This window comes from Phocoena sinus, chromosome 2, assembly GCF_008692025.1.
Source record: "Phocoena sinus isolate mPhoSin1 chromosome 2, mPhoSin1.pri, whole genome shotgun sequence".
In the NCBI taxonomy this organism is placed as follows: domain Eukaryota; kingdom Metazoa; phylum Chordata; class Mammalia; order Artiodactyla; family Phocoenidae; genus Phocoena; species Phocoena sinus.
The window spans coordinates 81,853,078-81,881,035 of NC_045764.1; the positions used below are offsets into that span (position 1 = coordinate 81,853,078).

At 37.0% G+C, this 27,958-nt stretch overlaps 1 protein-coding gene and 1 pseudogene across 9 annotated transcripts in view; one reads left to right on the forward strand and one right to left on the reverse strand.

Annotated features, from left to right (window-relative positions):
* On the reverse strand, positions 1 to 27,950 carry LOC116749829 (annotated as a pseudogene).
* Positions 1 to 27,958, forward strand: part of FAM214A (family with sequence similarity 214 member A) — a 96,738-nt gene that overhangs the window by 30,438 nt on the left and 38,342 nt on the right. The gene's annotated exons all lie outside the window — the stretch shown is intronic.

Below are 27,958 nucleotides of genomic sequence, written 5' to 3' on the forward strand. Positions count from 1 at the left end.
TTACTTTTTACCAGATTTCTTAATTCCACCTGTGCCCAGGGGGCCTTTCCTCGTGGCCTTTGCTTTTAGCTCCTCGAGTTTCTTTTGCTCCTCCTTCAGTTTCTGCTAGAATGCCTTATCTTCCTCATCCATCTCCTTGGTTTGCATCTTGAGCTGCTTCAGGGGCTTCTTCATGCCACTTTCGTGGCCCGACGTGGCGCCTGCCGCCCCTTCCCCAGACCCTGCCACCAGATGCCTCTTAACAACATTTTATCAAGCATTTTCGTGTAGCAACAGTGTTATTGCATAAACTATATTGCTTTTGCAAGAGCATAGTAAATCTTTTTTTTTTTAATCTTCAGATGCCGTTGTATCTAAAATCAAAGACCCAAGTTTTTAAAAACATAGTCGTTTACTGTACTGCTTGAATCTGATTATATAATCCTTTGTGGTGAGGCTGAGTTATAAGTGGTAGTATGATGACTGTTACTTGAGAAACTGGAAATGTTGCCTTGTTGCTCACTGGTCTCTATTTTACTCATTTAAAGACTTTTGAACATCAAAGGATTTGAATTATAAGGTTTATGATAAGCACAGGGACATTAAAATTATAAATTACAGGAAGTAGTCAAGATAGGGTAGAAAAAATAGCTGGGCCCTAAGGGTCATACATAGTTGGGCCTCAGATTTTGCTGTAGGCTTCTTGTCATCCAGAGTATGAAAGGGAAACTCCGCCAGTTATTTACAATCCTTGTTATTTACATAATATTTTTTGCTAAATATTAACCATTCTCTTTTCTTTAAAATTATTCTACATTTTTAAATTCTGAGAATTTTAAGTATAGTTTTTTATATTTTTCCCTCTAAATTTCACATATGCAGATATACTTTTATGCAGATGTCTCAATTTACTTTATGATCCAGAAAGTCGTGGAAGTTTGGGGATTTGGGCAGAAGAAAGGGCAAGACTGATAGGGAAGTAGTGACTAAACCTCTGAAGAAAGATAATAGTCAATAATGGCAAGGAAATAATGAGTAAATGGGAAGATAAATGAAGAAGAGAAGGCAGAAAAAATTTGATGTAGTGTTATTTTTGGTGTGTGTGTGTGTGTGTGTGCACACCTGTGTGTGCATACAAGTGCCCACAAGTGCTGGGCTGACTGACTAGAGTTGGTAAATCCACTGGGGATTTGTTTACCGGGAAGTAACTCATTTCTGACTTTTCTTTTGAATTCCTCAACTAGGATTGGGCTAAGGGTGACCTTGTATTTACTACTCATTAATGACAAGGGACAAGCCAGCTGTCTGGAATTCAGAAATTAACTATTGTCACATACATGATGAATGTAACTGTTTTGAAATATAAGAACTTACAGAATAAAAATGTGGTGGTGTAGGGCTAAAATTTGAAAACTCAAACTTCTAAGCCAAAATGTTCAGAAAATGCTCTTTTGTCATTTTAATAAGTACACAAAATTTCAGATTCTTTTCAACTGAGCACAGTATTTTCATTGCTTTGGGTGGTGATAATTTTAAGTTATTTTGGGAGAGAGGGTTAATCTGGGTTCCCATCCTGGTTTTCATATTTTCATCAAGTGCTAAGATTTTGTGATTCTTATGTGAACTATTGTTTTTTTATAAATTTATTTTATTTATTTTTGGCTCTGTTGGGTTTTTGTTGCTGCACATGGGCTTTCTCTAGTTGCAGCGAGCAGGGACTACTCTTTGTTGCTGTGCGCAAGCTTCTCATTGCGGTGGCTTCTCTTGTTGCGGAGAAACGGCTCTAGGTGCGCAACACAGGCTCTTAGTTGCTCCGCGGCATGTGTGATCTTCCCGGACCAGGGCTCGAACCCGTGTCCCCTGCATTAGCAGGTGGATTCTTAACCACTGCGCCACCAGGGAAGCCAACATAAACATATTTAGTCTTCCAATTTGCTGAAGATAAAGTTTAGCTTACTGAGGATTAGAGAACAAGCAAATGTAAAGAAAAGACAGTCTCTTGCAAGTGTACTCCATTTTTTCACTGTCAATGCATTCAGTGGTACTGCCCAAGTGGCTTCTGCATTGGGTCCAGAGACTATTTCACATCTAACAAAAAGGGTAGGAGAACCTTTTTAGAAATAAGTATCCTGATTTTGCCTGATTGCATTGCATTGGTGTATTTGTTTACCTTAAATCGTTTTTTTCTGAAAAATATCCACACAGAAAAAGAAAAAAAAGATTGCTATATGTCATTGTTTCTCATTTAGGGTACTAACCCTTTTGAGAATCTGCTGAAAAATATCAACCCTCTTGCTAGGAAAAAAAATGCATCTGTGTATATACATACATAATTTTGTGGAAAATATCCAGAGGTTCATAAATTCTCTTAAGTTAAGAAATCTTGTTAAACATAATTTGCCTTTAGTCAGAGAATAAAAGCATTAATTTTAGAGAACTGAGGTTTAAAACAAACTGGATAAGAACTTCAGGATATGTATACAAGCAAAGTGTTAAGTAGTGAACATGGGATGCTGTTTTGTAACTTCTGAGGAGAGGGAAAATGTTCTAACATGTACTCCGTACATTAATACTCTTGCAAATGGATTTGTCCTAGGGAGTGCCCCATATTCCTGCGCTGACTCCTATATTCTGGATGGGCTTCTGGTAAAGAACCTAGTACAAAAGGACCAGGCCTGGAATGTAATATCTAGGTCCCCAGCACCTACATATCATCTCTGAGTTGTAGACTGAGATAAGAGAAGACCTAGAAGACACCTCCTATGGCCTTAGGCTTTTACCTGGATGCTCTTCCAGAAATTGCTCTGCCCTGGAGATGATAGGTCCACTGCAACGGATGTTACCTAATTCTATCTTTGTTCAAGAGAACTGAGCAGAACTGATCTTAGTGTGTATGTGCAAGTTTTCAACTCTTAACTAAAAACAACTCTCTATCCACTTTTTATTTGTGCTGGAGTTTTAGGGTTCACACATACCAACGCGCAGTCAGTGGAAAATATGAATGTTAAGAGTACTTAAAAGTAGGAATCATGCATGTGGTAGAGGGAAGGAGGTTGAAAGGACAGAATGTATTTTTGGGGACCAGCCTATGTTGTAACCATATTCCCACGAGATAAAAATGTAAGAAAGACTAAATTAGGTTAAGCTTGAGAGTAATTTTGGAAAGTTATGTGCCAGTTATCTGGGATTAGGAAAGCTGGAACAAAACAAAACAGAACTAGAATAGTGGATTGTTGCTTTTTTAGCACAGGGTCATCTTTTGAGTGTATAGCTAAATCTAGAACTTGTGGTTTTGAGAGACAGGACTTTGTTTCCTTTTTTTTTTTTAAATAAATTTATTTATTTTATTTTTGGCTGCATTGGGTCTTCGTTGCTGCGTGTGGGCTTTTCTCTGGTTGCAGCGAGCAGGGGCTACTCTTCGTTGCAGTGTGCAGGCTTCTCATTGCGGTGGCTTCTGTAGTTGTGCAGCACGGGCTTTAGGCACACAGGCTTCATAGTTGTGGCACACAGGCTCAGTAGTTGTGGCACACTAGCTTAGTTGCTCAGTGGCATGTGGGATCTTCCTGGATCAGGTCTCGAACCCATGACCCCCTGCCTTGGCAGGCAGATTCCTAACCACTGCTCCACCAGGGAAGCCCAGGACTTTGTTTCCTTTTGTGGCAGCATTTTCTCAGTTTTTTGTCCCATGGTTCTTTCTGCATGTGGTATGGAGTGATAACACCCATATAATCAGGAATATTCCTACAAAAGTGGAAAGGACAATATTTTCTACTTGAGGATTTTCAGGCCCTGAAAAAGTGGTGAATTAGGCTTAACGGTTTACACAGAGCACAGAGAAATTAAAAAATAGGGTCAGTGCAAGTAAAAAGGAAATGAATAAAATCTGTGTAGCTCTAAGTTTGTGCCTGTGCATCTATGATACGTGGCTAAAAGCACAGTTCTGGCAGCCTGAACTTAAGGAGGCAAAACAAAAGAACACCTCAGTAACACTGACTAGGTCTAATTCTTTCTTTCTTTTTTTATTTTTTGGCCGTGCCACACAGCATGTGGGATCTTAGTTCCCCCACCAGGGATCGAACCTGTGCCCCCTGCAATAGAAGCGCCGAGCCCTAACCACTGGAACACCAAGGAATTCCCTAGTTCTTTCATTTTAAATATCATGCCTTCTGGGAGCTTTTTCTGATATCTAAGATTGAGTTCCCACCTAAGCATTCTAGTAACACCTTTATTATCTATCAGGCATCACCCTGAATTAGACTTATCTGAATGTGCTCCATAAGACTGTCCTCTACTTGAAGGCATTCTCCCATTGCCTTCTGGAGAAGAGCTGGATTTCACTTGAATTTTTTGACATGCAGATACCTCTTTTTTCCACTCTTACCTTATAGCCAGTCTTTAAATTACTTAAAATACAGTTTTCTTTCTAGAGCTTAAGTTTCCCCCAACACATCACATAAGCAATCAATAGGTTGGTATGATGAATTCTCTGTTATCCCTTAAAAGACTGTTGAGGCCTAGAAATTCCAATAACCAATATGGAAATTAGAACTCAGAAAGTACTCTCTCTTTTTTATTTTATTATTATTATTATTTTTTGTGTGGTACGTGGGCCCGTCACTGCTGTGGCCTCTCCCGTCGTGGAGCACAGGCTCCGGACACGCAGGCTCAGCGGCCATGGCTTACGGGCCCAGCCTCTCCGCGGCACGCGGGATCCTCCCAGATCGGGGCACGAACCCGCGTCCCCGACATCGGCAGGTGGACTCCCAACCACTGTGCCACCAGGGAAACCCCTCTCTTTTTTATTTTTTAAAATGAAAATGTTTTTGTCCTGGGCTAGAGATGTGGTGATTACCTAATGCAATTTCTTTATTTTAAAAACAAATATTTCCTTGTCCCGTTTAAGAAAATTATATAGATAAGGGCATTAAAAAAAAAAACTCACAAAAACTATTTCAGTGCAAAATGTCAAATCCAAGAGAAGAATAAAATGATAATTATCTGGAAAGGGTAACAGCAAGCCTTTATCATTTTAACCAGAAATAAGCTGAAATAGGCAGAAAACAAAATATGATGGAACATTAACCATTCAGTATTTCAACAAGTGTTTGAGAGCTTCTTCATGCTAAGTGCTGTGCTGGGTAACTGTAAGAGAGTTGGTCCTTGTTCTGATGTAGCTTAGTGGGTTAGAGAAGAGAGGCAAATAGTGATTTATTTTTATCTGTGCTAAGTTTTAGGGAGGAAAAGCATAAGGTACAATGAGCTCTTCTCCTAAAAACAATAAAACATCATGGGAAGGTATAATAGGACCAGATGAGCTGGGATAAGACCTAGGGAAGAATTGTGTTTTTAAGCTAAATTAGAGCTCATTGCATTGTTTCATACCCTGTTCTTTTTTTTTTTTTTTAACATCTTTACTGGAGTATAATTGCTTTGCAATAGTGTATTAGTTTCTGCTTTATAACAAAGTGAATCAGCCATACATATACATATATCCCCATATCTCCTCCCTCTTGCATCTCCCTCCCACCCTTCCTATCCCACCCCTCTAGGTGGTCAAAAAGCACCGAGCTGATCTCGCTGTGCTATTCGGCTGCTTCCCACGCTATCTATTTTACATTTGGTAGTATTTATAAGTCCATGCCACTCTCTCACTTCATCTCAGCTTACCGTTCCCCCTCCCTGTGTCCTCAGGTCCATTCTCTACGTCTGCATCTTTATTGCTGTCCTGCCCCTATGTTCTTCAGAACCATTTTTTTTTTTTTAGATCCCATCTATATGAGTTAGCATATGGTATTTGTTTTCCTCTTTCTGACTTACTTCACTCTGTATGACAGACTCTAGGTCCATCCACCTCAGTACAAATAACTCAATTTCGTTTCTTTTTATGGCTGAGTAATATTCTATTGTATATATGTGCCACATCTTCTTTATCCATTCATCTGTCGATGGACACTTAGGTTGCTTCCATGTCCTGGCTATTGTAAATAGAGCTGCAATGAACATTGTGGTACATGACTCTTTTTGAATTATGGTTTTCTCAGGGTATATGCCCAGTAGTGGGATTGCCGGATCATATCATACCCTGTTCTTTTAATCTGTAGAACTTTGATCAAGTGGTAAAGTTAAATTTTTAACTTCATAAGAGTAGAGATTGTTAGAAAATGTAATTTTAAAAACCCATGCACAAGTGTAACAAACAAATCTATTTTTGAATGAACTTAATAGCAAATTCCTTATGAAGAAAATTTTAAAACTCTTCCAAAGAATATTTTAGAAGGCTTGTATAAATGATGAGATTTGAACCTTTAAAATGCAGTTTTTAAAAAGTTAGTTGAGGGCTTCCCTGGTGGCACAGTGGTTGAGAGTCCGCCTGCCGATGCAGGGGACGTGGGTTCGTGCCCCGGTCCAGGAAGATCCCACATGCCGCAGAGCAGCTGGGCCCGTGAGCCATGGCTGCTGAGCCTGTGCGTCCGGAGCCTGTGCTCCGCAAAAAAAAAAAAGTTAGTTGAAGTGACTTTTGAGTCACTAGCTATAATTTTTGGGACTCATTGGTAAATTAGTGGGGTATCAAGAATGGAAAAGCAGTAAGAGTATTAGGAGAGTTGGAGCACAAAGGATGAATCACCTCCTTACCACAAAGTTTTTCCATGGTGTGGCTTTAAGAATACTAGAATAGTTGGAGAGAATGATTAAAACAACTGAGGTGGGGCTATGAGGCTTGCCAGGAGGGGAGTGCTGGAAACAAGAAAATTATAGTGATTCAGTGGAATACGGAGGGGTGGGATATCTTGAGGTGGCTCTGGGAGAGAATAAGATCAGGTGAGCCAGACCATTGGATGCATAAAGGGCATTAATGACAGATAGCGTCCTTATTTTACCTCATCTCTCATTGCTTCTCTTTATGCAACCAACGCTTTGGCCAAACTGGGAATGGTGAGGGATCAGATATGGGAGATTGTTAATAGAAGCAGTCAGACTTTACTTATTGGAGGCGGGAGAAAGGGAGGAGGCATAGATAATTCTAAGATTTTGAGTCACAGAAAGCAAAAACAGCTGTAGTTGGGACAAGTTTTGTACTCCGACCAGCAGCCCCATGATTATTTTTAGTTTGTGGTAGGCTAGATGTACCAGGATCAGTCTGTGCTTGTGGACAAAGTGGTAAATGGGATGATAGTATTTTATAACTCCAAAAATTGGCACATGTAGAATCAGATATTATTTAAATTGGAAGGGGCCATCTAGTTTCACATTCCTTCATATTACAAGTGAGTTTGTGTTTAATTGACCTTCCCCAAAGTCTTGGAACCAGTTCATGACAAAGCTGAAATTAGAATCCAGATCTTCTGACTTCTAGTATAGCATTTTCATACTTTTTGCAAGTTATTATAAAATTTTTTTCATTTGTTCTCTGTTTTATTGAGAGATCTGTCAATTTCAAGATCTGTTACAAGTATAAATGTTAGTGTTAAGATTTATTTAGCTATCAAAATTTAGGTAAAAGATCTAAGTTAAATATGGAATTAAAGCATGTTGGCAAGTTTATCTTCTAAACAGATGATTTTTAAATAATATAACAATAAATAATTGGTTGATGATGATAGCTATGCTTGACTGATGTATACTGGCTGAACTAAAACCAGTTTAATCTGGTTCTAGGAAATATCCTGTACTTGGCTGATTGAAGTTGACGATAATGACCACAGAGTTATCCAATAAAACGTTAATTAAAAGCATTACATTAACATTAAATCCCCCTGCTTGATCATTATCTTTATCAAAGGATACTGTCTTTGGCAGAGTTACCCATTTTAAAGGGGAAATAGAGCAATATGAAACTGCCTTTGAGGAAAAAAATTAGAGAGAAAAAAGTATTGTTTCTTTTCTTACCAACCTTATATATAGCAAGGTGATATCTTTACCATAGACATTTACAACTAAACTGCAACTTCCATTCAAAATAATTGATCTCCCCACATTTGCACAGAGGTTAATGAATGAATCCACTTGAACAAACAAAGGGTTAAAAGGGTGGCATTGTCTCCCTGCTTCAACTGGTTGGATCACTGAAGGAACCAGTAGGTATTCTTTCTTGGTGCTATTACATCATCGCATTTTCTTTTTGGCAAGCTGTCTTTCTCATTGACTTCTGGTCCATTGGCCCCTTTTTTTTTAGAATTGGCAGTTTTCCACTTTTGTGGAACATGGTCTCTACCCTCCCTATCATTGCTCCTTCAAATGATAGATAAGCTTCTCAGGCTGATTGAAGTGGGAGCAGTAGAGAGAGAAAGAGGAAGAACCCCCAGAGAACTGTAGTTGGGCTCTTGGTTACTTTTCACACAGGGCCTAAAGTCCAGTAGTTTTCAGGGTAGTAGTAGTGGTTCCCAAAGACTGGTCCTCAGACCTGTGCTAGTCTAACATAAGCTTTTCATTTGTCCATGGCAAAGATGGCAGCCTTTCTCAAGAGAGACTCCTTTTTCTGGATCATGACTGTTAAATTTTTGTTATTTCTTTTATGAAATGATGGTGAAAGTGAAAAGATAGATAGATAGTACTGTTTTTCTTTCTAATTTTGCTTTTAAGAAGTAAAGTATTTAAAAATCTTCAGAAGCTTTAGAGAGTTTATTTTAGCAAACTTTAGCAAACTTATTATAGTTTTTTATATTGTCATTGTTTCAGATCATCTTTATATCAGTTTATACATTATTGAAAAAAGTCTTAAATATAAAATTGTATGTATTGTTGTTTAACTTAATGGATTTTGAGTGCATTTTTCTAAATACTATAATTATTTTAATGGCTGTTGGATATTCCATCATGTTGACATAACATCACTCAAACCATTTTTCATAGATAATTTAAAAAATTATTTTTAACTTTACTATTATAGTAGATAAAACATGGATTTTCAACATGGTTTTAATTGGTATTTCTTTGCTAGAGAGAGTAAACATTCCTCTCTATGTGTTTACTATTTTTATTTCACCTTATGTGAATTCTTTCTCTTTTCAACTTTTGAAATAGTAAGTTTAATTAAAATAGCATATAGAACAATATAATATAAATAGGAACACTTTGTCAACCATATAGTATAGAAATATTTTCCCTTTTTTATAAATTTATTTTATTTATTAGTTTTTGGCTGCATTGGGTCTTCGTTGCTGTGCACGGGCTTTCTCTGGTTGCGGCGAGTGGGGGCTACTCTGTTGCGGTGCGCAGGCTTCTCATTGCGGTGGCTTCTCTTGTTGCAGAGCACGCGCTCTAGGCACGCAGGCTCAGTAGTTGTGACTCGTGGGCTTAGTTGCTCCATGGCATGTGGGATCTTCCCAGACCAGGGCTCGAACCCGTGTCCCCTGCGTTGGCAGGTGGATTCTTAACCACTGCACCACCAGGGAAGTCCCCTTCTACCTTTTACCTTTAAGAAATATAAAAAGAAATATATAAAATTTAGATTTAAAACATTTTAATCTGCCAATATTTTCCTTTGTGTGTATTTTTCTCTTTCCAAGCTGAGAAAGGTCTCATTATTCCACAGGTCAAATAAATACATATTGAATATTCTGCTAGTTTTCCCCATTAAAATTTAGATGTGATTCTTTTTACCTGTGAGGTATTTATTTTGATGTGTGATCTAAAGTGCTATTTCTCAAAGTATGATTCAGAGATCACCTGCATCAGAGGCATAGAGCTTTCTTATTAAACATGCAGACCTCCTGAGTCAGAATCTCTGGGAGTAGGACCTGGGAATATACATTTTCTGCAAGCTCCTAAGATGATACTTGTATTAGGATCCTATTTCTGCTGTAAGAAATTGCCACAACTTTATGGCTTAAAACAACATACATTCATGGTCTCACAGTTCTGGGGTCAGAAGTTTACAATGGGTCCAGAGGGCTGTCTTCCTCCTTCTGGAGGCTTTAGGGGAAAGTCTGTCTCTTTGACTTTTATAGCTTTCTAGAGGCCTCCTATTTTCCTTGGCTCATGGCCCCTTCACCAGTCTTCAGAGGTAGCAATGTAGCATCATCTTTCACCTCTACCTCCTGCCTCTTTTTTATAAGGATTTGTGATTATGTTGGGCGTACCAGGATAATCCAGGGACCCCTCCCCCACCATCTCAAGATTAACTTAATCACATCCTCAAAGTTCCTTTTCAATGTAAAGTTACATATACACAGGTTCCAGAGATTGGGACATGGACATTTTTTGGGGGGTCATTATTCTGTCTACCATAATATTTAGAAAAATTAAAATTTGAGAAACACTGGTGTATGGTAGATACTCAATATTTTTCCCTTAATCACTGTATATATATTTGAACTGTTATTAAATAATATCGTTCTGTCTTGGAAAGTTTATATAAGATAGAGGTCTTAAAGTTTTATATATAATTAGTCATTTTAGGAGTTCTCTATTTCAGTAATCTTTTTAAAAATATCTAGCAAAGTAAAAAGTTGGTAATGCTCTAGTTTTTATGGTAGGTATTTCTTATCTGTGATTTTAAAAGCCTTTAAAGACATGTATCTTTATTTGATTCTCACTGCCCCCTCCCCCAGTTTTGAAAAATTTGATTAAAAATTACAGTAATAGTACATGGTGTTTGAAAAAAAATTCAAACAAACAAACAAAAAGTGTATAAACAAATAGGGAAAACTCCTTACCTCTTCCTATGCCTACTTTCCCAGGGGTAAACAGTATCTATAGTTTTGTGCTTGTATCTTTACTCTTTCTCCTGTCCTCATATAAGTATATATAATATTAGATGTCTTAAAACTCTCCCAGGCTCAGCGGCCATGGCTCATGGGCCCAATCGCTCTGCAGCGTGTGGGATCTTCCCAGACGAGGGCACGAACCCATGTCCCCTGCGTCGGCAGGCGGACTCTCAACCACTGCGCCACCAGGGAAGCCCTTAAAACTCTTTTTAAACAAAAATAGGATCATACTCTCTCTATATAATTGACACACAGCACTGTATAAGTTTAAGGTGTACAGCATAATAATTTGACTTACCTGCATCATAAAATGATTATCACAATAACTTTAGTGAACATCCATCATCTCAAAATTAAAGAACAGGGAAAAAAACCTTTTTGTGTGTGATGAGAACTCTTAGGATTTACTGTCTTAGCTTTTATATGTAACATACAACAGTGTTCATTATATTTATCATGTTGTACATTACATCCCTAGTACTTATTTATCTTATAACTGGAAGTTTGTACCTTTTGACCACCTTCTTCCAATTCCCCCTTCACCCACCCCTTGCCTCTGATAACCACAATGATCTATTTTTCTATGAGTGCATTAGTTTTTTGTTTTTGAAGTACAGTTAACATCCAACACTATATTAGTTCCTGTTGCACCAGCATAGTGATTTGGTATTTATACATTTCAAAATAATCACCATGATAAGTGCAGTTATGATATGTCACCATACCAAAGATATTACATAGTTACTGGCTATATTCCCCACACTGTACATTTCATACCCATGACCTATTTCTTTTCTCCCCCCACCCGCTTCCACTTTGGCAATTTGTTCTCTATATCTATGACCCTGTTTTGTTATGTTCGCTCATTTGTTTTGTTTTTTAGATTCCATATGTAACTGAGATCATACAGTATTTGCCTTTCTCTGTCTGATTTATTTCATTTAGCATGATACCTACTAGGTCCATCCATGTTGTTGCAATGGCAAAATTTCATTCTTTTTTGTGAGTAATATTGCATTGTATATATAAACCATATCCATTCATCTGGGCACTTGGGTTGCTTCCATATCATCTGGGCACTTGGGTTGCTTCCATATCTAGTCTATTGTAAATAATACTGCAGTAAACATAGGGGTGCATATATCTTTTCCAATTAGTGTGTTTGTTTTCTTTGGATAAATACCCAGGAGTGGAGTTGTTGGATCCTATGGTAGTTCTATTTTTAGTTTTCTGAGGAACCTCCATACTGTTTTCCATAGTGGCTGCACCAATCTACGTTCCCACCAACAGTGCCCGAGGGTCCCCTTTTCTCCATATCCTCACCAACACTTGTTATTTGTTGTCTTTTTGATAATAGCCATTCTGACAGGTGTGCCAAGTATGACTTTTTGCCAACTTCAGAATAATACCTGAGAGAGAGAAAGAGATCTTAAAGATTTTATGAAAAGTTGAAAGCCTCCTCCTTATATAATGGAACTGAGATTTGAATCCATTCAGTCTTTCTTCCAGGACTCCCCACAACTATTTAAGGGAAAAAAAATTTTTGGACCAGCTGACATAAGTTATTTTTTAATTACATTGTAGAAAACTGAACTCAGTATAATTTTCTTATAGACCTCGTACAACTATAAAACCAAAATGATTTTTAAAACCTAAATGCAGGCCATCATCAAAAAGTCTACAAACAATAAATGCTGGAGAGGATGTGGAGAAAAGGGAATCTCCCTACACTGTTGTTGGGAATGTAGATTGGTACAACCACTATGGAGAACAGTATGGAAGTTCCTTAAAAAACTTAAAATAGCTACCACGTGATCCAGCAGTCCCACTCCTGGGCATATATCTGGAGAAAACCATAATCCGAAAGGATACATGCAGCCCGATGTTCATTGCAGCACTTTTTACAATAGCCAAGACCTGGAAGCAACCTAAATGTCCATCAACAGAGGAACGGATAAAAAAGGTGTGGTACATATATATAATGGAATATTACTTAGCCATAAAAAAGAAGGAAATAATGTCATTAGCAGCAACATAGAGATTATCATACTAAGTGTAGTAAGTCAGAGAAAGACAAATATCATACAATATCGCTCATATATGGAATTTAATTTTAAAAAGATACAAATGAACTTATTTACAAAACAGAAGCTGACTTATAGATATTGAAAACAACTTATGGTTACCAGAGGGGAAACATGGGGGACAGGGTTAAATGAGGAGCTTGGGATGAACACACGCACACTACTATATATAAGATAGATAACCAACAAGGACCTACTGTAGAGCACAGGGAACTCTATCCAATATTCTGTGATAACCTATATGAGAAAAGAATCTAAAAAACAATAAATATATGTATCTGTATAACAGAATCACTTTGCTGTACACCTGAAACTAACACAACATTGTAAATCAACTCCAATAAAATTAAAATATTTAAAAAGTTTTTAAAAATTAAAAACTAAGTGCAAATAAAACTGTAGAACCAGTTAACTTTAAATCATTATGATGTGTTACAAAGTTACTGGTCAAAATGTGACTATCATGATTGGTATTATGGGCCAAGTCCTTCTGAGATGAACGTGCCTACCGTACTATGGCTTGATATTTGCTTGTCCCATTTGACTCATTGTCAACTTTTGTTGGTACCCCAGGCCACCATTTTGCACACAATATAAAAACATCATCTGTGTTAAGTCTACCTCTCTCACTAGCCTAGAGCTGTTAAAGTCGTGTTATTTAAACACCAGCAAAACTGTAAATGTAAATCATAATAGTACATATGAATATAGCACTGACATCATAAGACAATCCTTGATTATCATTGTCCACGATGTTCCAGGCTAGGTTTTTGCTCATTTTTTGAGATTTTCATTGAAAATAAATCACGTGTTAAATTTGGAGAAAGAGCTGTCAGATCCCGAGAATGTCCACAGACCCCAGTCTGAGAACCACTTCTACCTCAGTTACATATTATAAATGGATATTTGAAAATTCACAGCTATAACTGAAAATGTAACTCCAGTGTACATATGTTAAAGCAGGTCTCTTGCTTTTCGAATGTCACCACTATTTTCTCCATGTACCACCTTGCCTAATATCCTCATTTTCTCCCCTTGCTTAGCCTCAAGCTTCCAATTAGAGCAGTGGTTCTCAATCCTTGTTGCATTAAAATTACATTAGAATTACATAGGGAGCTTTTATAAGAATATAATATCCAGTCTTGGATGTGTCCCTGGGTTTTGTTTCTGTTTTTTTGTTTTGTCTTATACTTTGTTTTTAAAGCTCTCCAGTTTGTTCAATGTGCAGCTGGGATTCCAAACCACAAGATTCTAGAACTATTGAAAATTTCTATCCAGATACTTTGGCTTATTAAGGAACAGTAAGACTATGTATTATATAAAACTGCTTACTGTATGCCATGTTGTCCAACACAACATACTGTTACCTCATGAAATCATTGATGCTATGAAATAGGTATTACGTCCATTTTTCAGGAAAGTAAAGTTTAGAGAGACTAAATAAGTTCCTTTGGGCTACATCGTTATTAGCAGCAGAACCAAGATTCAGATTGTCTGTTAATCATGATCTTAACCACGAAACTATAAATATCCAGTCTTATTTCACCCTTTTATTACAATATAGATTAACCAGTCACTGTTAAACACACACTTTGATGAAGGTGTTTTTACTTTGAATAATGAATGTACATAGTTTGACTAAAAATATATAAGCGTAAAGTATGAATGCAGTTCATATGAACACCTGCAGCTGTAGCTCTCTCTCTTTTTTTCCCATTCAGTTAAGAAGTTTGTTGGCGAAATGATTTCATTCTCCAAGGTTGGATTTCTTCTCAAAAGAGGCTGAAAAGCATTCAGTTAGTTAGCTCACTTTGTTTTCAGGTCTATTAAGAAATAACTGCATTTAAATCAGATTCTGATTAAACTTATAATTTTAGGATTACCATATTTGGTTGATTTTAGCATGCACATTTTCTATATTTTAAATCTTTGAAATCAGAAAGAAATTTGTTTCTTACACTTTGATGCACACTGTAGTTAAATTGGCAGATTTTTCTTTCTTAATGAAAGATAAAATAGTCATGTATCTTAAAATTAATGACATCTTAGATTTGATGAATTAACAATAGTGGTTATATATGAATGACCATTCCATATATAATCAGGCTATTTTTGGAGGTAAAACAGTGTGATGTATTCTCAGTATCGTTATGAAGATTAAATAAGATAAAATAATCATCACAGTATCTGGCACATAGTAAGAGCTTAGGAAGTGTCAGCTGTTATTATAGCATTGTAAATACTAGTGTTATAATTGCATGATGGATCCACAACCACAGACCAGAGAAAGGTGTCCAAGCAGTCTTCAGTTTGTAAGTGAAACTTATTTAAGTTATTTCCTGTAGGTGGGTTCTTTTATAAACAAATCTGACATTAAATTGATATTTCCAAGACTGCTGTATTTATAGAATGCTGAAAGCCATCATTATACAATATACTGCACTGTACTGCTCATTAAGGACTCTTACTCTGGCATATTCTCAAAATACAGAATTTTACATAGGTATTCAATAGTCTAGTCTAGGGGAATTTTGTCCAAGAAGCTCAGCACCAGAGGTTCTATGAGAAACAATATTATTGTCAGTAGACTTTGAGAATATCAGTTATAATAAGAACTGTGCTTCCCTCAGTCACTTAACTTTTTACCTGTAATACAAGTTAAATGGCAAATAATGTTGCAGAAGTAGTGTTTCTCCCTTCTTTCAGTAACTTACACATTTTTTTCAGACCCTGAAGAATTTTAAGTATACTCATACTTATCAGGCATTAAAATGCTTTAATATAAAACATAAACTATGTTAATTTAAGTTTGTACAGAACGTCTTTTTTTTTTTTGATCCTGGGACAGTGATAGCTCATCTGAGCTTTGATCATTTTCTTTTGTGCTTCTTTTGTTGCTTTCTACTATATATATATATTTTTTTTTTTTTTTTTTTTTTTGCGCTATGTGGACCTCTTACTGTGTGACCTCTCCCATTGCGGAGCACAGGCTCCGGACGTGCAGGCTCAGTGGCCATGGCTCACGGGCCCAGCCTCTCCGCGGCATGTGGGATCTTCCCGGACAGGGGCACGAACCCGCGTCCCCTGCATCAGTGGTGGACTCTCAACCACTGCGCCACCAGGGAAGCCCCTGTAATTTTTGCTTTTGTCTTCATAATTCATGCTTCCTGAGGGAAACTTCTTAAGTACAATTTTGGGATAAGTGAATAGATTATTTTCAGTATTTATTTTTTTAAATCTGCAGAAAGTAAAAAAAAAAAACACCAAGGATATTTTTCTGGCATTTTATAGAAGGGAAATATTTTTTAATTAATAAACTTTTTTTAGAGAGAAGTGTTTTTTTTTTTTTTAATATTTATTTATTTATTTTGGCTGCCCTGGGTCTTAGTTGCGGCATGCGGGATCTTTTTTAGTTGCAGCATGTGGACTTCTTAGTGGCGGCATGCGGACTTCTTAGTCGTGGAATGCAGACTTCTTAGTTGCGGCATGCAGACTTCTTAGTTGTGGCATGCATGTGGGATCTAGTTCCCAGACCAGGGATCGAACCCAGGACCCCTGAATCGGGAGCTCAGAGTCTTACCCACTGGACCACCAGGGAAGTCCCTAGAGAGAAGTTTTAGATTCACAGCAAGACTGAGCACAAAGTACAGAGTGCCATATACACCCTGTTCCCCACACATGCACAACTTCCCCCACTATCAATACCGCATGACACAGTGGTACATTTGTTACAATCGATGAATCTATATTGACACATCATCACCAAAAATCTGTAGTTTACATTAGGGTTCATTCTTGGTGAAATACATATATATATTTTTTATAGCATTTTACAGGAGGTATTTTTTAACATATGGCTATTTTTAAAAATTTTTTATTGAAGTATAGTTTACAATATCATATAAGTTTCAGGTGAACAGCACAGTGATTCAGTTATACATATATATATATATATATATATATATATATATATATATATATATTCTTTTTCAGATTCTTTTCCCTTATAGGTTATTACATAATATTGGGTATAGTTCCCTGTGCTGTACAGTAGGTCCTTGTTGGTTATCTATTTTATACACACTAGTGTGTAACATATGGCCATTTTTTTAAGTATGTATTTTTTTAATGGTTTCTTTATTTTATTTTTTTATTTATTAATTTTTTTGGGCACGCCATGCAGCATGCAGGATCTTAGTTCCCTGACCAGGATTCTAACCCATGTTCCTTGCAGTGGAAACGCAGAGTCTTAACCACTGGACCACCAGGGAAGTCCCCATATGGCCATTGGTAGTATAGGTAGGGGCCATAGAGTGAGGAAGAAAAGTGGCTAGAGCTGTTTAGGAGGTGCCGTTTATAGGACTCCACTGCCAAGTTTTTGGCTTGGGCAGTTAAGCATCGATAATGTTAGACTATATAGGGAACTCAAGAGAAAGAGCAGATTTGGGTTTGGAGATGTATAGGTAGTAGGGGGGAGTAGAATATGATGTTGGACTTAGTGAATTCTACATGTATTTATCATTACTTTTGTTTTTCTTTTCCCCTTATTCCTCACTCTTTTCTCAGTTTTCTCCCCTTGCCCCCACCTTGACTTCATTAAGTAGCCATGCCCTCAAACAGAAGGGGATTTTTTTCCTTTGAGTAAGATTAATTTAATGAATTAGTGTTTGGCATACCTCACTTCTGATCATCACAACGATTATGTAAGATGGTTGGATAGTTATAATTTCTAGGGATTCATAGTACTAATTACCATTTCTCCTTTCCAACTGCAAGTATATACACACATGATTGATAGTATCAATAGAACGAGAAATAGAGTATCACTTTATTAAACCAGGCATGCACCCTATGGTTCTCCAAGTGCAAGGATTCTGGAAACCCATTTATGCCTGGTATTTTTACTCCCTCTTTTATTAATTGAGAACATGTAGGCTTTAGGCACTGGCTCCAGCATGCCTTATCTAGAAATCTGGAACAAGGGGCAGGACTACACCCTCTGAGTTTCAGCAAAGAACAGGAAATATAGAGGCAGATTCCTGGCTTTTATCCTTGATGTATTAGTCAGGTTGGGCTGCCATAACAATATACTATAGACTGAGTGGCTTAATCAACAGAATTTCATTTTCACACAGTTAAGGAGGCTGGGAAGTATTAAGATCAAGGTGCCAGCTGATTTGGTTTCTGGTAAGTGTTCTTTTCCTGGCTTGTAGATGGATGCCTTCTTGATGTGTGGTCATATGGTCTCCCCTTTTTTAAAATTAATTAATTTATTTTTGGCTGCATTGGGTCTTTGTTGTTGCACGCAGGCTTTCTCTAGTTGCAGAGAGTTGGGGCTACCCTTCGTTGTGGTGCACGGGGTTCTCATTGAGGTGGCTTCTCTTGTTGAAGAGCATAGGCTTTAGGCGCACAGGCTTCAGTAGTTGTGGCTCTTGGGCTCTGGAGTGCAGGCTCAGTAGTTGTGCAGTGCAGGCTTAGTTGCTCCACAGCATATGGAATCTTCCCGGACCAGGGCTTGAACCTGTGTCCCCTGAATTGGCAGGCAGATTCTTAACCACTGCGCCACCAGGGAAGCCCTTATGGTCTTTCCTTGGTGCATGTGCTTGGAAAGGGGGGAGGTGGGAAGGGAAGGAAGAGAGGTAGAGAGATTTCTCTTTTCCACTTCCTGTAAGGCCACCAATCCTATTGGTTTACGGCCCCACCCTGATGACCTCATTTAACATTAATTGCCTTCTAAAAGCCATGTCTCTTAGTACAGTCACATTGGAGGTTAGGGCTTCAACATATGAGTTTGGGGGTCGGGGGAGGTGTGGTGGGACACAGTTCAGTCCATAAACTTGGAAACCTCACTTCAGAGTAAAGAGGTGGTCCAGTGACTATTGAAATCACACCAGTTATTTACTTCCAAAATATTTAGAGATTTTCCAGTTATCTTTCTCTTACTGACTTCTAATATAATTCCATTATGGTTGGAGAATACACTTTGGATGATTTAAAACTATTTAAATTTATTGAGACTTGTTTTGTGGCCCAGAATATGGTCTGTCTTGGTAAATGTTGTATGTGTACCTAGTAAAGATGTGTATTCTTCTTTTGTCGAGTGGAGTGTAATGTAAATGCCAATTAGGTCAAATTGATGGTACTGTTCAAGATTTTTATGTTCTTACTGATTTTCTGTTACTTGTTCTATTGATTATTGAAAAAGCAGGTGTTGAAATCTCAAATATAATTGTGGATGTGTCTGTTTCTTCTTACAGTTCTATCATTTTTGCCTTATACTTGTTGAAGCTATTTTCTTAGGTACGTAAATGTTTAGGGCTGTTATGCTTTCTTGATGGATTGGCCTCATTATCATTATGAAATGGCCACCATTATCACTTGCAAGTTCATTTGCTCTGGAATCTGTTTCATCTGATTACTGTAGCCACTCCAGCTTTCTTTTGGCTAGTGTTAGCACTCACTTTTAGCTTATTTGTGTCTTTATATTCAAAATGGATTTCTTATAGGTAGTATGCAGTTGTGTCTTGCTTTTTTAACCAATCTGATAATCCTTGCTTTTTTTTTTTTTTTTTGCGGTACCCGGGCCTGTCACTGCTGTGGCCTCTCCCGACGTGGAGCACAGACTCCGGACGCGCAGGCTCAGCAGCCATGACTCACGGGCCCAGCCGCTCCGCGGCATGTGGGATCCTCTCGGACCAGGGCACGAACCCGTGTCCCCTGCATCGGCAGGCGGACTCTCAACCACTGTGCCACCAGGGAAGCCCAATCCTTGCTTTTTAATTAGATCATTCACATTTTAGGTTATTGTTGATATGGATGGGATTAAATCTGTCATCTTATTATTTGCTTTCTATTTGTCCCATGTGATCTTTGTTCCTTTATCCTTCTTTTTCTGTCTTCTTTTGGATTGACAGTTTGGGGTTTTTTTTGAATAATTTCATTTTATCTCCTTTGTTAACTTATTAATTATAATTAGTTTTATAGGGGTATGTTTTGTTTGTTTTTTCAGTAGTTACTTTAAAGTATGCAATAATTAACTTGTCACAGTTTACCTTCAAATACTTTGAAGTATTTACCTTCAAATACTTCAACATTTCCTTTAAATAGTCAGTTCTATTTAAAAGTGATTTAAAAACAAATAATAAATTATTTTTTATTTACCTACATATTTATGATTTCCAGTTCTCTTTGTGTAGATCCAGATTTCCAAATGGTTTAATTTTCTTTCTGACAGAAGGATTTCCTTTACCATTTTTGGTAGTGAGGGTCTGTTGGTGATAAACTTGTTTCAGCTTTTCTGGGTCTAAGGTTTTTGTTTGTTTGTTTGTTTTTCAGGAATTCCAGGTTGACAGTTTTCTTCTTTCACTCCTTCTCTATTTCTCCTGAGCTCACCTTCTTTGTGCTACTCTCCCTTGTCTGGTACTCTGCCCTGTGACTCTAGCCACCTAACTTCCCTTTCCCTTAGTTCTTTTGTGCTTGATTCAGGGAGACTGCTGGATTCCATCTGTCTTCTCCTTCCCTGTCCTTCAGCCTGGAAACTTTCTCCAGGCATCAAAGTTGGGCAGTTTAGAGCTCACCTGTTTATTTTTCTCTCAGAGATCACTGTCTTACACTGTCTGTTGTCCAGTGTCTGGAAACAGTTGTTTGTATTTTGTTGTGGTTTAGGTGTGTGGGTAAATCAAGTCCCTGTTACTCCATTTTGACTGGAAATAGCACAGTGACTACCAAAATCAAACCAGTCATGTCAGCCATCCTACTGGCCTTGTGGAAGAATTCATAAAATGGATGAATATAGAAATCATGCGTTTCTCCCCAGTATGTTCCTTGGTGGAAGATAAGAGTTGTGGTAAAGTCCTGCTCTCCCTGTGTACAGAGACCCAACCCAGGTAAAGGGAAGAAGTTCCTTTCTCCCCTGACACTTACCATTATCATTGTATAAATGAAGAAATTAAGTGACATGCCTGAACTTGCCCAGGACTGTCCTCACTGGATCCTACTGTCTTTGTGAAAACAGTAAAATCAAATTCTGCAGTGAATGTTTTACGTATTGCAGTTACAAAATAGTTATTAAAGGTTAATTTTATTTTTAGATCTTTACATGAATTTTAATTTTCACTTTGACCATCAGTTATGTTGTATATAACCTCATTTCATTTCTGGAGATGGGAAGGTTTTATGCTTCATGGCATTCCTTGAATCAAATACATTATGAAGGAAATACAGCCTGAAATCAATAATTACTTAATTTATATTCTGGCCTTTGTATGAAAACTATACTAAGAATGTCTTCTGACCATAAACAGCAGTGAATTTATAGTGGGTTTTTAAATATTTGTCAATAAATAAATAAATATTTGTCAACTACATGAGGTTTGCTGTTTAAGGTTAAATAATAACTGAAATTTAATTTGATAATTCCTACCATAGCAGTGTATGCCAGAGATCAAAGGACAGAGTCTTTTTTTTCTCAGAAATTTCTCAAAGAATTATGTTAATTTGCCTAGATTCACTCAGTATTTGAATTTACATCTACTTGATCATAAAGCCAATATTTCCTCGAAGTTAGGCCACAGTTTAGAACCATCACAGTTCTATAGAAGAACATAAAATTTTAATATTTCAGGTTTAAAATTCACAGTTATAATTTTGGCTTATTATGTGTCCTTTAGAAAAATTAATCTTTAAGATCATTTATCTAAAACCAACAGAAAAATTATTATAAGCAATATGGTTATCAAACAATAAATCATCTCTTAGTTACCGGAGAAATAATTAAGAGAGCAATTTGCCTAGGTTACAGTTAATATTTCATGCTCACTAAATTGAAGCTCTGTACCTTTTGAACACTATTGTGAACTGAAATCCAGATTGAATTGGCCTTTTCTACTTTAAAATATTTTTAATCAATGGGTATACAACTACCTAACAAATTTGGGGCTCCTTTTAGGGGTGCTAGTAGAACATGTGTGAGAAGACAGGGAAGCCTACTTTGCAATGTTTGAAAGATGGGAGTTTAGGAAAAGAGCCTAAGGAACAATTAGGACAGAAAGTGATGGCTCCCCTGAAAAGTTTTTCCCTCCCTCATCTGTTCAGCTTCCTCTAACTCTACTCTTATTCTGTATACTTTATTTTTCCTTTTCTATTCCCCCCCCACCCCGCCCCGTCATATTTTCTTGTTTGTTCTTTCTTCTTTGTCTATTTTGTTTCTCCCTGTCCCTTTCCTCCTTTTTTTCTCTTTATTTTGATCACAATTCTCAGTTACTTATCCTTCTATTCTTTTCTGATTGTTTTCTTTAAAACTTTCCTTATCTCCACACAAATTACTGTGGTTGAATTGGTAAGGAGCCAGGAGGGGAATGTGGATGGCACTTACATATTAGAGGCTTTGTGTAGTTGGGAATTCGGATTGTAGAGGAAAAGGAGATGCCTGTTACGGCAGCCAATTACAGTCCTCTGGGAAGAGAGCCGCCTTGCAGAATTGTGTGAAGTACAAGCTTTACCTTCCTTGGCTTCTGGTGAACTCTATTTATTCTTCTGTGCCTAGAAAATATCTATCTGCTAACAATTGGGTGAAAAATTCAGTAGTAAGTATTGCATAAATTAGATTGAATTTTTTTTAATGAACTCACCAATTGTTTTACTACTATAAAGAGTTGTTTCTTTTGTGTTATGCCTATGTAGCACTTTTAGTTAAAAACTATTTTGATGGAAGATATGTAAATACTAATCATAAATGCCATATTTCTTTGTTATGCAAGCTTTTAACCTATAATATAATCATCTGAGCAGTTTAAATGGCATAAAATATATGCCTTTTTAAAAGGTTTAATATAGTCTACGTAGTGTTTTAAAAAACTACATAGCATTGTATTTTTTGTTACTGTAATTTATTTAATAGTTGTGGTAAACAAATTCAAATTGATAGGTGATTGCTGTTTTTTATTATGCAATATTTGCAAAGGTGGGAAAAGGGTTAGTACTTATTACTTGACTGTAAGTAATTTAGGGAACATAGGAACTCAGTATGGGCTGAGTTCTGAGTACACAGGCTTGTCATAGCTCATATCAAAGGAGCACCTTCTATGCTTCCAGAATTCTCTTATGTTCTTTTTTAGTTTTAGAACCAGAACTGTTTGTCTTTTAACATTATTTAGATCCTTGTTTCAAGAAGTTCAAAGTGCTTTAGAAAATACTATTAATCTTAAAATATCTAAGAATAATGGAATGAATATTTTGTATTGATTTTGTTCACAATAATTAAATTTTTGTGTATATATATGAAAATTTCAAAACACCAGTTCTGAGCCTGTTAGAAGGTCTACAAACATGAGCAGTTTTAGAAAAATTTAAGAAACATTTTGGAGCATTGAAAATAATTGAAAGTCCTAATTCTCACCTGTCAGATCACTAAGCCTGCCTTCCTTTAGTCCATTTCCATTGGTTATACTAGTTGTGCTAATTGTTAACGATAGAGAATTAGTGATTAGAGAATTAGCCAAGGCTTTTCCTTTGGTTTCTCTGAGATTTAGTGTGAAGATATCTGTAAGATCTGACCCTCAAAAATTACCTGCTTTTGACATTTTAGAGAATACACTATCAGATGGCAGAACCGGCTGTCAAATTGGAATGTAGGAAACAAATTCTCTTGAGATACTGATGATTGAGGCCCAGGAACATAAATGAATATAATCATTTTAGTGGTGTGTGTGTGTGTGTGTGTGTGTGTGTGTGTGTGTTTTAACAACTCTTTATTAAAATGTCAGTGTGAATAAGTTAAATTCTGTTTTTAAAAAAACGTAGTAAAATAAAAGCTAAAAGAACTTCTTGTGCATTGCCTGATATCCTGGCACCTTCAATCTGCCATTTGTTAGAGGGCTAATAATCTGAGGTCACTTGTCCTATAATACCTGAATTCTTCAGAGTTGGTCATACTTTAACATAGATCTCAAGTTGATCTGCAACTGAGATCTTATTAATTAGTTAAATAGCTACACTTTAACCACTCTTTCATTTTGCTTATGTATTCATTGAGCATCTCCTATACGCCAGGCACTGTCCTAGGCAGTGGTAATAGAATGATGGATGTGTTAGACCTGGCTCCTGCATGCCTAGAGTTTATAATCTAATTAGAGACAATCGGCCATTAGAGTATAGTAAGAATTGCAGTAGGAACACATGAAGCTTATGAGAGGATTTCCCTCTGTGTCTGCTTCCCGCCTGAGTTGAAATTTAACTGAAATCAGGGACTAGAAAAAAGTTGGCAGATTTTCATTTTCTCCATTGGAAAATACACAGTTTGTAACAGTGTACTCCTTATTAAAACAGGGGTTTTTAACCCCTGTTTCCCTTCCCCCTTTGGTTTTCCAACTCATTCACAACTCTTCTTTTGCAGCTTTCAAAGTATCAGGTTTAGTTTGGGTAGCCATGGCATATAGGAATCCCTATCAGATATAATAGATATTGAGGAAACAGTCCTGAGATAGGTAAGCACCTCATGTCTCAGTGGTGAAAGATAGGGTTCAGAGTGGTTGCATGAGCAGAGAAACAAAGAAAATTCTGTCAAGATTGCAGAATAGTAACCGTGTAAACTGGAAAGTCCAGCTAGAATTCAAAGGAAAACAGACATTGGGAATTAAACATCAAGGTGTTTTACAGTAAGGACCAGAATCAACATTCACAGGCTGGATAACCAATACAGAATGAGCTGTAAGAATGATCTTGATGCTAAGCCAACAAATACCTGAGGCTGAGTCTCCATCCATTATTCTTTCCTGAGCCAGAATTGGAATTGGACTAATTGGGGAGTAGAGTTTAGGTAGGCACACTGGATGAGACTTGGAAATAAGTCCTCAGATTTTTAACATTTTATATACATAGGAGATCTTGATTTAAGGCCTCACGTTACCAGTATATTGCTCTGTGTGTCTGAGCTGTCACTTTACTCTCTGAAGTCCAATTTCTTCATCTATAGATTAATGAAAATACATACTCTTGAAGGTTCCTTTGAGTTCTTACTCCTGAATTCTATACAAAAGCCAAGACTCCCCCCACCTCACCCCACTTTTTAACTTATCCCCTGTAGTTTTGCCCACAGAAGCTGCTTATTTTTCTTTGATGACAGAGGGACCAAGTTTGGTTTTAATTAATTCTAAGTGGTTTTGAATGCACAAAACAGAACATTGAAACATTTTATTTATAAGCAGAGGTAATTGTACAGTTTTGCCAAGCATTATAAGGATAATGTTTCTAAGTGGGATATCCTCTTGCTCTCTCTGGCACTGCATGATCCAGACCTTTTCCATGATATCTAAATTGAGAAACCTTTAAACTTGGGAGACATAAGGAGAGAAAGGAATAGCTGTCCAAATTCTTTTAATACCAGGAATCCTTGAAGATATGTCTATCTGAGGAGCTTTCTAGAATCTATGCCCTGAGTTGGTAGGGTAACCTCTACCCTAAAAATGAGTCTTTTTTGTGTGAAATGAAAAATAAGAATGAACTTTCATAATTGAGAATTATTAAGAACTATTGGTAGTGGAAAGTGGGCTCCTACAGATGGTTCTCTACTTACTGATACTGTTTGTGACCTTGGGCAAATGATTTTACAAATTTAGTTTTTTCATCTGTAAAATGAGAAAAAAACCTATACCATCACATTTATTTTTGTTTTATTTCATTTTGTAAAATAAATTTATTTATTTATTTATTTATTTATGGCTGTGTTGGGTCTTCCTTGCAGTGTGCAGGCTTCTCATTGTGGTGGCTTCTCTTGTTGTGGAGCATGGCCTCTAGGCGTGTGGGCTTCAGTAGTTGTGGCTTGCGGGCTCAGTTGATCTGCAGCAAGTGGGGTCTTCCTGGACCAGGGCTCGAACCCGTGTCCCCTGCATTGGCAGGAGGATTCTTAACCACTGCACCACCAAGGAAGTCCCTATTTTTATTTTAAATTTAAGAAACGTTAGATGGAAAATAAAAGAAAAAAGAAACAGTATGGTGCTCACTATGTGCCAGGCAACATTCTAAATATTTTACAAATAACAACCTATTAACTACCCTCTGAAGGTCAATACTACTATTATTGCCATTTAATAGATTTTTTAAAAACTAAGGCAAAGAGAGGTTGTATCGCTATAACTTGTACAAAGCCAAACAACTAGCAAGTAGCAGAACTGTTTGCCTGACCTCAGAGTTCATATTCTTAACTATTACTTTATGCTACATCATGAGAATTAAGATGAGGAAGCACTTGATAAAACACGCCACAACTCAAGATGATAATGATCATCTTTGTTTAACTGAATGTTTGTATTATGTGACAATTAAAATTTATAGCCAATTTTCAAAGAGCTAGATTATTATAAAAACATACACATGACTTTGTTTTTCAGATAGAACCTCAGAATATTCATTGTTTTAATCATAATTTTGAATTTTGGTGGTTACTGTAGATGTACAGCAGAAATACTTGGTTGAATTTAAACCACACACGTCTAGAAAGCTGCTTTTAAAGTCAGTCCGTGATATGTTTGTTTACAGATCACTTGCCTTTTTCATAATAGAGTGCTGAGGATTTTTTTAAATTCAGTTTAAGCTTTGCTGTTGGCTAACAAAAACAAAGAATATTTTTGTGTTTGAAGGTACTCTTCTGACAGTGGAAATATTTATGTGTCACTAGTATTAGTAAAATAATAGTACAGATATAAAGCTGCTTTCATTTATAGCCACAGCCACTATTTTTTGCACTTGTCATTAAAGTCAACTTTGTCTTTTATTCTCTGCTTAAAGACTTCTCATGGTGTATAAGTCAAGTTGCACTAGGAATGAAGAAACCTGGATTTCTCCAGTATGCATACTGCATACAACTTTAAGTAAGAAAGTCAATGTCTTTTTACCTTACTCTCTTCATCTGGAAGTAAGGTAGATTAGGCCACATGATTTCTAAGGTCCTTTACAATTCTCACTTAAAACAGAAACACTCAACACATACCTATGAGATTGGAACATATAAATGAGAAACAAAAAATATTTCAATGTATGTAGAACTTAACCCATTAGGAGATAAACATCTATGAAATATTAAGAATATTTTTATAAAGAAATGGATGGGTTAGTGTAACTCTGGAAGTGCCTGCAGTTGGGAGAGGGTTGGCTAAAGTTAGCAGTACAAAAAGAAAAAGCAGTGGTACAGGGTGAGAAATGAGTAGAGCGTGGTATAGACAGCAGTTTGGGTAGAACACAGAGAGCAGTAAAAGATGAGATTAAGAACCAGAGGTGGGTGGAGTCTTAAGCAGGGTCACCTCAGTGTATAACTTCAAGAGGCAGTGTTCTCATCAGAATCTGGCAATGCCCAGCCAGAGTAGCTACCTCTGTACAGTGGCGCTGGCCCTAATGTCAGGCTTAAGAGTTTACACTGGGTTTAATAGGAAGTTAGGGAGCCAGTAAAACAAGCAAACAAACAGAAAAACTTCGAGGAATGTGATGGAATGGCTTTCGGGAAGATTAATCTGCCTCAGGGTGCAAGATGAATAAGAAAGGGCCTAGAGTCCTAGACCATAGCTAGGAGACTGGTGTAGTAATTTATGTGTAAAGTAATAGGAATCTAACTTGGTAACTGTTTTGAGGTTAAAAAGGAAGGTTTAATTTCAAGAGAAATTTGAAGAACAAGTTAGTGACTTGTTCAGTCACTGGATTTTAGGACCATAAAGAGGGAGAATCTCCTGCCCCTGTACCATAGACTTAGAAGGGAACTTCTCTTATTCCCTTTTGGGATTTGGGGACAATTTTGTATGAGTGATGATTTTGCATGTGTAATACTTATATTGTGATACATGAATTGCCATTGTGTTAAGAGAGGACTAGGAAAGTAGGCTTTTGTATTTATCATCTGTACCCTTCAGAATAATTGACAATGTATGTCACATCTAATCTTCCATCATCACCACCTACTGAGATCGCTATTGTCAAAGTCACCAGTGACTTCCTTATTGTCAAATACAGTGGTCATTTCTTTGTTTATATTTTATTAAACCTCACTAGTGTTTGAGACCATTGGCCATGCCCTCCATGAAACATTTTTTTTCTCGCAGCTTCCATGATACCATACTTGACATATACCAGCTCCTTTTGCTGGTTCATCATCTTCTAACAGATCTCTACTTCTTAGAGTGCCTCTGGCCTTTGTCATGAATGCCC